The following is a 13,643-nucleotide window of genomic DNA, read 5'->3' as shown; positions in this document are numbered from 1 at the left end:
ATTCATTGAATATATCAGCATTGTTTGAGAAACCTTTTACCAAGAGTTTATGAAACTGTATTAGTATCTCCTCAATGCAATGAAATAATTCCTCTGAATTTAAATCTATAGCAATTAGCTTTATTTTTTTTTTCTGCTCTATAAAACCTGCAATGTTAGGTCTTATATCATCTTGATGAAAATATTCATAGTATAATGTGCCTAGAAATTATTTTGGTAAATATATCAGGATAGTTGTTGCCTTCTGGTCCATAAAACCAATCTTCCCATCAATCAACCACGTAGTGAAAATAATATTCTGTAGATTTCCCTCATTCTTTGACTATAGAATAACAAGAGGATATAACCTCCCAATTGCTACAAGGCTGAGGTTACAGCCTTCATTATCTGGTGCATTATCCTTATCCAGGCCAATTTTCATGCCTGGACAATTTTTAAAATACTCTATGCCATGGTTAGCATACAAGCTGTTTTTGTTCTGTTTTGTTTTATTTATTTTTTTCTTTTTTGAGAAAGCTGAGGCAAAGTGTTTGTTTTAAATTTTAATTAAAGGACATTTACATTTTATCCTATATAAGAATGTACTCTAGCTTCAGAACAGATAATCTTAGGATTTTATCTGTTTTAGCTAAAAGTCTTGTTTTTACATCAATTAGTCTTACTCTTGGAACAATATCTTAAGAAGACAGTTGTTCCTTTGGCAGTATCTTTAGGATATAGTCAATCAGGTAAATTCTGAGTAATCATTCTGGCTATAATTGAGGATTTAAAACCAAATCCTGAAACAAATATTTAATTTTTCTCTGCCATATATGATAACAAAAAGAAATTCATATGTTGATCTGAGAATGAGATGTTTTAGCTCCTTTTCTAACAGCAAAAAAGGGCATTCTGTAATGTATTGGCAATTTCTCATCATGTTTATATATATATATATATATATATATATATATATATATATATATATATATTGAATAGCCTTTCTTTTTAAATTAAAAATATTTTAAAAATTATTTTTTCAAAAATTTAAAAATGTTTTAAATAAAAATATATTGTTATATTAAATAAAAAATTATCAAGTTAAAAAATTCATGTTGGGAGAGAAAAAAACAGGATAAAAGGGGAAAACCATGGGAGAGGAAAAAAAAAACAGAAAAAAGAAATGAACAAAGAATGTTTTGATTTACATCCCTGCTTTCATTTTATGGAATCCTACTCACATTTACAGTTAAAATTATTAACTCTATATTTCCTGCCATCTTAGTTTCCCCAAGTTATACATGTTTTTTTTTCCTTTCCCCCTTTTCCTCCACTTCAATGCTTACTTCTGACCATTACCTCCCTCAACCTATCCTTCTCTTTTATAGCCTTTTCCTTTTCTGTCTCTTTCCTTTCTACTTCTGTTCTCCCTTCTATTACCTATACCTTTACTTTCCCCTTTTACTCTTCTAATTCCCTTTAAGGTGAGACAAGTTTCTATGTGAAGCTAAATATGTCTGTTATTCTCTCTTTGAGCCAAATCTGATGAGATTAAAGTTCATACAATGCTCATCCCCCTACCTTCTTTCCCTCAATTTTAATAGGTCTTTTTTTTTGCCTCTTTATGTGATGTAATTTATCACATTTTACCTCCTTTTCCTTCTTCTTCCAGTTAGATCCCTTTTTCTTTTTTATATCATCATAGTAAAGTCAAATTATATCTATACTTTCTAAGTATACCCTTGACAAAGATATAGTTCTCAAGAGCTAAACATATCTTGCCATATAGTGATGTAAACATTTCCACCTTTAAAAAGGTAGTTATTTTTCCTGGAGTTTTCATTTTGAGGCCTCTTTCAGGAATCATTGGATTCTTTCAATGGCTGTTTTACCCTGTTGTCTAGGCTGTTAATGTGAAAATGTTGTCTAGGCCATTAATGTGTTTTCATTGTGGGTTTTTAGGAAGTCCAATAATTCTTAGATTATCTCTTCTGGATCTATTTTCCAGGTTAGTTGTTTTTCCAATTAGGTATTTTACATTTTCCTCTATTTTTCTTTTCCTTTCTTTGCTTTTGTTTGACTGATTCTTGATGTCTCATTGAGTCATTTGCTTCCATTTATTCAATTATAATTTTTAGTGAATTATATTCTTCAGTCCACTTTTTAAAATCTCCTTTTTGCATTTGCCCAATTGAACTTTTAAATGAGTTGTTTTGTTTATTGAGGATATTTCCATTTCACAGATTGTTTTTCAAGGAGGTTTTTTGCCATTTTGCCAAAACTATTTTTTAAAGAAGTTATTTTCTTTAGAAAATTTCTGTTTTCCTTTACCAGAGTGCTCATTTACTTTCCCCATTTTTATTTTAATTCTCTTTTAAGATCCTTTTTGAATTCTTCTAAGAGAGCCTTATGAGATGGAAACCAAGTTATATCACCCTTTGAGGCTTCATCCATAGATCTGTTGCCTTTAGTATCCTTTGGGTTTGAGATATTTCTTCCATGTTTCCATAATAAGCTGTCTATGGTCAGAACTCTATTTTTTTTTTTTTTTGCTCATTTTTAAAGGTTGATTGAGGTCTGCTCTTAGGAAAAAGGGGATATTGTCCCAAGCTTCTTTCTATAGACAATTTCATGCTGTCTTGGGACAGTGATACAGACTTCCTTCTCATGCTGGATGGGCATGGCAAAGTCCTTCTTGTTATGTTGGCATTCAGGGGTTCACTATTTGCCTTCTGTAGTTGTAGTGGAAGTCTCACAGCTATTCTGTGATTCACTGCCTTCTGAACCAGGACAGAGTAGCCAATGCTACTGTACTTAGGCTAAGAGGCTCCCAGTAAATTTCTCTATTATGTGGAGGTCTCTCTGCCTTTGGTCTCCCTGTACTGTGCTATGCATGCACTGGATTGTAACACAAGCCTGATTGAGATAGACCTTTCCTGAAGTTCTTCCGAAATATCTTCTGCTGTAAATTTGCTACTATCTAAATATTTGTGGGTTCTGTCACTCCAAAACCTGTTCAGAGGCTTGATCTGATGTTGATGTGAGGGAAGTAAGGAAGAGCTCAAACACTTGTCTACTCTCTGTCATCTTGGCTCCATCCCCCTGAACAACCATTCTTAATACAGAGAGCTTACTCAATTTTCTAGAAATTATATTGCATGTTTGTACCAAAGAAGCTAACAATTTGTGTGTGTGTATAGACACATATATGTTTGTGTGTGTGTATGCAACTATATATATATATATAAAACAATTTATATAACAATTTGTTTCATGTTGGCATTTCTCCCCTCTCCAAATATGACCGTAAGCTTTCCTGGCAATAAACACCAACATTAGGCTGGAGGGTTGAGATATTAGATTTGTGAGAAGAAATGTTTCTCTCTGCTTTGTGGCATCCAGATAAATCCTTTTTTCTCATGTCATGAGGACATGAGTAAATGCAGAGTGTCAAATAGAGGTGTTGATGAGGAATAATTTTAGCTTAATCATATGAAGACTTTAATACAATAGAATTGCATATTAAGAAATAGGAGTTAGTCAAATCCAACTGGAGTAAAGAAGTGGGGGAAATAAGAACTGAAAATTCCTCTTTATTTTTTATTTTTTTTTTATTTTTAAAGCATTTCAGATATCTGAATGTGTAACTATGGAGGTAAAAGATATGAAAAGAGAACAAAAAAGAATATTGTGCTTTCCTTAAACCTTTCTCTTTAGAGGTGGTTCTCTACTCATCTGAGAGCCATGAGTTTGAGGAGGGTTCCACAGGAGTAACTACCTGTTGCTCAATATTGCTTTAGGAAAGTCCTACCATTTCCCATATGTATTTTCCTTTATCTATAAATTCTTTTAGTCAGGCCCCAGTTCCAAATCATGCTATACCCATAGAAAAAGACATACAGATGTATATGTATGTGTGTATTCTAAAGGTATATATCCATATTTATCTATACCTATATATATATATATATATATACATACACCTCTCTCTCTCTCTTTCTCTTTATATATAAGTATATGTATATATATGTGTATATATATATATATGTGTGTATATATATATATATATATATATATATAGTTGATACAGAAGAAACCTTATGGCTATATTTTTTTTTTCAAGAAAAAATTTTTCAGAGGCAATAGATATGGCAAAAATCAAATGATATGAAAATAAAATGGATATTTCAGCACAGAGAAAATAACTAATTAGTGATATGGAAGTAATTTCTAAATCAATAATTAATATTCAATGGCATTACTGATTTATTAGCAGAAATTTTAAAATCTTTATGAACCCAGGATATTAAAGTAAGATGAAGGTACATCATATAATTGAAGCAACTCCAATCTGACCTATTTAAATAAGGTTTTGATGTTGGAAAATAGAAATGGAACAAAGAACTGACAAGAATACAAACTACTGTTATTTCATAAGAAAATTTGCCATATGAAAATTTTATAGTTAACATCCATATAACTTAAGTGATTTGCCTAAATTCTCTGATATAGCCAGGAGAAAGGTCAAGGTTTAAATTCATAACTTCTAACTCTAACTCAATTGTTCTTTTTATTTCATTAAGTCACCTCAGTGAAAAAAATCAAGATTTCACTAGAACTTTATAAGTATAAAGTTAACTTTGAAATTTTAAATAAAACTTGTTTCTACTTACCAACCAAGATATGGAAGACAAATAAGAGATTGCACCATAACTGATGAATTACCATTCTGGAATATAGCTAGGACAGCTACATGGCAAAGTAGAGAGAGTGTGAGGTCTAAAGTCAGGAATACATGAGTTGAAATCCAGCCTCAGAAAATCACAAGCAGTGTGATCCTGGGTGAACCACTTAACCTTGTTTACCTCAGTTTTCTTATATATTAAAAATGAGCCAGAAAAAGAAATAACTAATAATCACTGTAGTATCTTTGGCAACAAAACCACAAATAAGGTCATATAGAGTAGGACATAACTGAAATGACTGAGCAACAAAAAATAGAATAGATTACATTTGCCATTAATTACCAACAAGAGCAGCATTACTTAGTTAAAGTACTTCTTTGCAAATTTCCATTGCATTTTCCTTCAAATTTCAGGTCTCTCTATTAAGAGGATGAAAGGAGTGATATTAATTTCTTAATAAGTAATGGAATAAAGAAGCTAAGTGATTGAAGTTGAGATTTTCTAAGCACCTAACATTTGTATCTTCTAAACATTACTAATTAGTGACATATAAAGAAAGAAAATGAGAAGTGGATGATGTTAAGAGGGCGAATTTAAGCTAAATGCCAGTGATCTCAATTTCACTCTGGAACAATCTACATGGAGGATGGAAGGAAATGCGATTATTTGTTGCATATATGAGATACCTTCTTATAGAGAATCAGGGTGCTAGCATATCTACATCTTCCTTTTTAGGTAGATCTTTTAAAATCCTCACCAGTTTTCAATTCATAGTTTCAATTTCTTTTAACTTTTTAAGAAACAAAAGAACGTAGTAAAATCAACACTGGTCTTACAATGAGAAGAGACCTTGATGTACCATTTGCATGTGATTCTTGTTGGCTGGGCAATCCCAGGAGAGTCATATTACTTCCCTAAGTCTTAGTTGCTTCATATATAAATTTGATTTTTTTAAAAAATTACATGATTCAAAATACTATTGTGAGAATCAACCAGGCAATGTGTATAAAACACTTTTACAGAGCTTCAAGGGCTATGCAAATGTGAGTTTCATGGAACTCTGAGAGATCTACAATCTCATCAGTATGGTAACTTTTTTCAAATAGTCAGATGATATTCATAATTGCCATTTATTTAGTAATTTAAGATGTGTAAAGTACTTTACATTTTATTATTACAAAAACTCTGGGAGATAAGTAATCTTATTATCCTAATTTTGTAAATGAGAAAACTGAGGCAGAAATTCTGAACCCAGATCTGGTATTCTATATACAGCCCTTGTCTTATTGTTGTGTATATGATGTGTCCAATTTTTCTCCTAATTCTTTTTTTGAAGGTACACTCAACATACTCATGACCTTCACTTGGGCTCTTAATTTCATGTGCACCATTGCAACACATGGGCTTTCCATCTGTTATCCCTCTTACTGAATGACAGACTCCTTTCCTTTACTAGCCATAAATCTTTTTGATTAGAGTAATATGCTACAGCCTTTTATCATTATTATTTATTGATAAAACTTTATTGCATGCAGTGCCAGAATACACATCACTTCAGAAATCCTGGACTTCTAGCAGTTATGATGGACAGTTTCCATCTGCCATTGCCTAATTTTTTTTTTTTATAGAAAACAAAACAAAATTAGTTTTAGTTCCATCTTGTAACAGATGATGAATGTTTTCATTCTGCAATGATTTCCTATTACACTTGCTTCCTTTGGAAAGATCCAGTCAAACTGGCTTCTTACTCTTTCACGTTCATGACACTCCATTCCTCACCACTATGCCTTTGTACCAAATATTGCCTATGCTTAGAATGCATCTCTTCTTTAGCTTCATTTATTAGAATCTTTAATTTCCTTTAAGATTCACTTCAAGTTACACTTTCTTTTATAGAAGTGCCCTTCCAATACTTTGTATTTACATTGTACACTCATATCTATACATATTTCTGTGTATATGTATATAATGTACACAGACATATATGGATATCTTATTTAAACATATGCACTATATATATGTGTGTATATACATACTTTGTTCCCCTTAATAAAACGCAAATTTTTGAGGAAATGGATTGTCTCACTTTTGTCTTTGTATTCCTAAGCCCCAATATAGTTAATTATACATAGGTTCTCAACAAACATTTGTTTATTGACTTATGTAACCAAGCAACTGAGCATTTATTGAGCATTTATGAGAAGCAAATTGGGGTATTGGAAAGAATGCTGAACATGGAGTAAAGTCACTCAGGATAGATTTCTGGTCCTATTTTGTAATTCTGTTACTTTGGACATATCATTGTATCATTTGTGCCTTGGTTTCCTTCCCAATAATAAAGTGATAACTAGATAATCTGTAAGGTCTTTTCCATCTCTAAATTCTATAATATTCAAAGCATTGTCAAAATGAACCTCATTTAATTTATGGAAGATATTAGAAGATATAGAAGAAATAGAAGACAGAAACAAGCAAAGTAAAGCCATATATATATGTATATATATATGTGTATATATATATATATATATGTACTAAAATGAAAGAATTCATAAGTTCCCTTAATGTGATTGTCTTTTGTTCTCTTCTAATAGATTTCCCTCTATTTCACTATTTTAGTGTTTCAAACATATAAATAATTTCATTAGAAATGTTTCTCATCATGGATTGGATTTTTCCTAGTCATTTAAGACAGAAGATTATTTGCGAAATCAGTTGTCTTGAACACTCAAGTTATTTTAAAAAGTTTTAAAATAAAAAAAAAGTTTTAAAAACTTTATTTTAAAAATTTTAAAAAGTTTTAAAACTTTATTTTAAAGTTTTATTTTAAAAACATATACCCTTAAAACTCACTCATTTGTATAACTACTTTCTAAATTTGTTTTTCCTTTGTCATAGAAACATATGCTATATTATCACATATGATCTGCTTGGAACAGCAATGGTTTGGGACTAAAGGATCTGAGTTTAAGTCACAATCTGACTATATTCAAGCTTAGTGACTTTGAACAAGTCATTTTATTTCTTTAGTCATCCACTTTCTCATCTGTAAAATTTGATGGCTGAGAAAGATGATCTCAAGGACCCATTCCAATTCTATATCTGGCAAAAATCTACTAATTAGATTATATTTTATGGGATTCCCCATGTAATGGGAGATAGTCTTGGTCCTTAAGAGTTTATACATAGCCCTCAGATCAGGCAATTTCCATGGATCTGGGAACATTTAGATATCCTATAATTTGATCTAGCCTGGTAAAAACATGGCAAAGAGTATGATAGTTTAGTTAAAAGTTTTTGTTAATCAGAATATTTTTCTTATTTTGGCTGAATCTTTCCTTTCTGGCAGTGTTCTGTAACAAGATAGAGACAGTAATATAAAGATGTCATGCCTTGGACATATCTGAAGATAAAATGTAGTTTATGAATATATTTGGTGTTTTTGCCTTATCATTTTTTTTTTTTTTTTTGTTTAGTTGAAGGAGTTTGAAGAATATAAGGTTGAAAGCCATGTCAACATCAATTCCTATAGGAGCAAGGAACAGTTGTCAAGACCCAGACAATTAGTAGCCAAGAGATGGACTCATGCAGCAAACGTATTTGGATGTGAACTTAGGGGCACCAATGTTATGTAGAGATTGTGCTAAAACTGAATCCACTTTACTTAAACTAAGATGGCATACAGAAAGTACGTCCTCTTAGTATTGAGGGGAAGGATATTATTTTATTCTTGCTGTCTTCTCCAAGAAAATATCCATTTATAAAAAGAACTTTATTTATATTTGGGGTGTTAATCGCCGATGACCAATAATAATGGGGAGTGGGTAACTCACCAGAATGGGGGCTCAAGACTATGACATTAAACTAATATGCACCCCTCCTGTTCAGGATGCTTTAAGAACCTAAATCGGGGAGATAATGCATGTCACTCTCTGAAGGCATGAGAACAAAGTATTTGTTGAGAAGGCTCAGATTCTTGGTTTATGGTTTTTAGCACAGATAAATACAGTGATGAATGTAAAGGAACAAATTATTTGCAGTGTGTTTAGCAAATTCCACGGAACAGAAAGGATCAAGCTGGGTTGAGGCCATGAATAAGGAATCGAAATGAAGAGTAAATGACCATTTTTAGAGCTGAAAATTAGGGAGAAGAGAAACATGCTCTCATACTTTTGTGTTCTTTCTCTTTTTCTAACCAGTTTTGTACATCAACTATAGAAGACATCTTGTAGTTCTTGCTGTGAGAGGTATTATCTTCATACGTAAACCTGGATGAATTAAATACATCTCAGGTGGTTTTAGACATTATTAAATCCTCAGAATGTATACTCTTGCATTTTGCCAAAGAAATGAGACTGGGTCTCAGTCTAAGCCTTTCTTTTTGTTCCTTCCTTTTCACAAGGTAGGAGGTAGCTGAATAGAAGACAGGGAGTCATGGACTTGTGGGATAAGATGCTCTCCAAACACATCTCCCCAAAACAAAGAGAAACCTATTTCATACTTGTCCTGTTTTTGATTTTTCTGGTTCTTAAATTGTGTGTTGATTTTTTTTTTCTTATAAATTTGGCAGAATAAGAGATGGGTTTTTCCCAAAGCCTGCCAGCACTCATGAAACGAGTCAAATTATGTAATGCAGATTACTCAGCCACCACCCATAGTAATTAGTTAAATTGCCAGGAAGTTTCTTAAATAGAAGAGTTATGTCCATTTTAGAATATGGGTGATTTTGATGACCCATTTCCAACAGCATCAGCTATATAAAAGAGAGGTTGCAAAACACATTCTGGAGTAGAAAAGACCATTTCAACCTTGCACGTATTGTGTAGGATGGAATGATTACAGTTTATGTGGAACTGTGGGAATCAAAAAACTCAGAGTTTTTAGTTTTCAAGCATTTGTTTTTTTAGCATTTTCAAAGCAAAAAAGCAGTATTAGCATATGTATTAAAATGGAGTAATTAAATCTAGGGGGAAAAAAACATTTACTTCCTGAATTCTCAGAATGTGCTTAATCAAAATAGCAAGGCCATGCACATAATGAAATTCAAGTGTCCAGTAGGACTGCCAAAAAATAATAACTTGTATTCTTCCTCTTTCTCCTTCTTCCCCTTGTCTGGCTTCTCCTTCTTTGTCTTTTTTCTTCTTTTTTGTATCACTATTATTATTTTTATCCTCATCAGTGTGTCACTTCAAATTCTGGCTCAGGCAATGACTATCTCTATCACCTTGAACAAAATTCACCCTCCTGGATCTCAGTTTTCTCTTCACCAAGATAAAGAGGGTTGGCCTAGAGCTTGTAAGGCTGCTTTTATTTCTAAATCTATGATCCCATGAATTCAGTAGTGTTCTCACATTTCTCCTCACTATAGCTGTCAGATTTTTATTTCAAATTGATATTGAAGCTGAATATGTGCATGTTAGTCTGCTAGCCTCAGTTGAGTAGATCTGAGTTCAAATCCTGCCATTTCATCTTTATAAGAAATCTGAACCTAGACAACTTCTACAAAAGTATAAAACTATCATAATAGCATCTATGCATTGGATTGTTAGGGAATCAAGTCAGGGAATATCCTTAAAGCACTGTATATCTGCTAGCTATTATGATTATTCCTTTTCAGTGTCTCTTTGTCTTAGCCATCCTCATCTGGAGAAAAGACCACGTTGTAAATTTACTGGAGGTAGATCATTTACCAGCAGCTAAGGCAAAGATAGCTTGTTTTATAAAGAGCTCTCATTCATAAAAGTACTGTGCACTTTGTGAAATTCTTCAGATACCTTATCTCATTGGAGTTTCATTATAATCCTGTAAAGTAGATGCTATTATGGCCTCCCTTTTAGAAATTAAGAAACTGAGAATCAATTCTTTTCTTTTTAATTGGCAAAATACAGGAATTCTGAAGTTTGAGGAAGTTAGATGAACATAATTTGCAGATAGAAAACAGAGATTTGGACCAAAAAATGTATTGCCATAGGGAAATCCTAGTTAAGGAAACTTCCTCTTTTGATGCAGATCAGGCTCTTCTCTACAATTTATATATAGTCTTAGGGAGTCATGTGGGCACTCAGAAGTTGGAGAGATTGCCTGGGGGTTATGCAGCTAGTATATTAAAGGTAAAATTAGAACTCTAGTCTTCTTGCCTCCAATTTTGGCCCTCTGAATAAATGTAGCTAGTTAGTCTAAAGAAATTGGTTTGTAAATAAAGTGATTTATTCATATGAATCGTTTATCATTTTGTTTCTGTATATGTAAGAAAAAAAGTTTCTGGGGCAGCTAGGTGGCGCACTGGATAGAGCATCAGCCTTAAATTCAGGAGGACCTGAGTTAAAATCTGGTGTTAGACAGTTAACACTTCCTAGCTGTGTGACCCTGGGCAAGTCACTTAACCCCAGCCTCAGAAAAAGAAAAAAGAAAAAAAAAAGTTTCTGTATATTTGAAGTACATAGTAGGCAAGTCCTACTTGCTATGTTGTAAAAGACTATGGGTTTGGGGGCAGTTAGGTGGGGCAGTGGATAGAGCACCAGCCCTAAAGTCAGGAGGACCTGAGTTCAAATCTGGCCTCAGACACTTAACACTTCCTAGCTGTGTGACCCTGGCTAAGTCATTTAACCCCAATTGCCTCAGGGGAAAAAAAAGTCTTAAGACAAAAGTTCCCATTTATTACATTATCAGTTTGATATCACTTAATTCCTCTAAGCTCTCAGCTTTTTTCATCTGTAAAATGGATAGATATAGCAATACTTTGACTACCAATATTACAGTGCTTTGGCCACATTGTTCGAATGCCAAATGTGTGTTTGCTAAAAAGATAATTTTATGGAGACCTCTTATGGGTAAGTGCTCACAAGATGATCAGAAACAGTGATATAAGGACAATCACAAGGGTTCTCTTTAGAACTTTTAAACTGATTGTATGACATGGTAGATATTGGCACAGGACTACTAAACATGGCGTGCCTTTATTAGCAAAGGTGTTGTGCTCTATGAGTAAAGCAGAATTGAATTAGCTCAGAAGCAATGGGAGATGAGCAAATATAGAGAAACCACACCAATTCTTCATAGGGACTATTTGTGTCCAACCAGTGAGAATAGCATTCTGAGCTCATATTGGTCTGATTGGCCATAGTCAAATCTGTAATAATTCAACTGTAACATAATGATGTCATTTTGATCCTCTTCAAGAACAAAGTACAACAAGCAATCTATTAGCAAAGGGAAGCAATTCTCTTTTGTTCATTTGGTAATTGGGGATGTCTTTTGAGAAATTTTATGGGAAAAACCAAAAGCTTTCCCTACTTCACCTACTTCTCCAAAATTTGGGGATGAGGGATTGAGTAGTCAGTGTTTGGCAATAGTTATCAAGTAGAATATCAACCAAGAAAAAAGATAAGGCAAGCATTAAAACATCTCCCCTGCATACACAATCTGCAAATGAGAGAGTGTATTGAGCTCAATTATGAATCAGTTCCAGAGATGCACTTCTCATCATTCTGTTCCTTAGGTTTTATTCTTGTACAGCGGAAGTTGGAAGACAAGATATTTGGATGGAAAGTCAAATCAGGCTGTGAAATTGGCAATTTTCTGAGGAGGAAGCAATAGTGCCTCTGGGTCACAAGGGAGAAAAGCTCAGCATGAGTCAGCAGAGCCCTGGACTTGAACAGGTACAGACCAGGCATGTAGAATTAGGAGCGTGATATCTAGGGATGGGAGCTCTGAGCACAGGAGAGGTGCTATCAGCGAGGATGGACGCACATTGTCCTGTAAAATCCCTAGAGACAAACTGAGAAGCAAAGAAAACAAGAGTAACAATTCCCTTCAAACCCAAATAAATAAAATAACCCACAACAACAACAACAAAAATTCAATGACAAAAATGTGATGGAATCTTTATCAAGGGATGTTGATTAATGAAGGAAACTACAGGTTCTTCCTCCCTGGAAGTCATGTAATTCTTGACACTTTGTTCTGGCTTAATTGTTACTTCTTCAGGGAGAAAATATGATATGATATTTCCATAATCTTGCTAGACTATCATATCTCAGAGATATGTATTTTAAAATCAAATGTCTTCCTAACCTAGCTTTTATAGCATTTCTTTCATTCATTCACTCATGCATGCATTCTGTAAACTTTTATTAAGAGTTCTCTATGTGTTCAGAACTGAATTGAAGGAATATAAAGAAAAAAATGTATTATTTTATTGTCATTAAAAAAATTGGAAACTACTTAAATGTCTAATAAATTGAAAAGGGAAAATTTAAGTTGTATTCCATTAATGTAAAAGGATGAAGGAATGTAGTTATGACTGACAAGTATGAGGGATAAAAAGATATACAGAAAACTTTTTTTGAAATCATACAAATATAGAAAAAGTCTATAATCTAGTGATTAAAGAATGGATTACATATTAAGCATTATCATATGAAGGGGAAAGTGAATGTGAATGAATGTAAAAATAATTCTGAAGGGGACCTAACATGACTAAAAAATGGCAAGGCTATTTATGCTTTGGGGACAGTTAGGTGGTGCAGTGGATAAGGAACTGGGCTTAAAATCAGGAAGATTAATGTTTGTGAGTTCAAATACAGCTTAAGACCTTAGTAAAAGCTAGTAAGCTGTGTGATCCTGGACAAATCACTTTACCCTGTTCCTTATAAGCTGGAGAAGGAAATAGCAAATTATTCTTATATCTTTGTCCTCTCCCCAAAACAAATCAAAACCAAACCAACCCCCCCAAATGATGTTACAATGAATCAGACATTTAAAATGAGTCAGAAATAATATGTATATATTAACATTAATTAGTTTAAATAAAAGATATTACTGAATGATCTGTTCATTTTAATATTATTTAGTGATAATTTTCTGATAAAATATTTTTTTTTTGAAGCAAAGAGGAATAATATATGGTCTTGCTCCTTAAAATGCTTAAAGTAGAGAGAGAACATAACAACAGAAAGAGAAGTCATTTTGATTTATAAGATA

The sequence above is a fragment of the Sminthopsis crassicaudata genome, chromosome 2 (genome assembly GCF_048593235.1).
Source record: "Sminthopsis crassicaudata isolate SCR6 chromosome 2, ASM4859323v1, whole genome shotgun sequence".
NCBI lineage: Eukaryota > Metazoa > Chordata > Mammalia > Dasyuromorphia > Dasyuridae > Sminthopsis > Sminthopsis crassicaudata.
Note: the sequence above shows the minus strand (reverse complement) of the source record.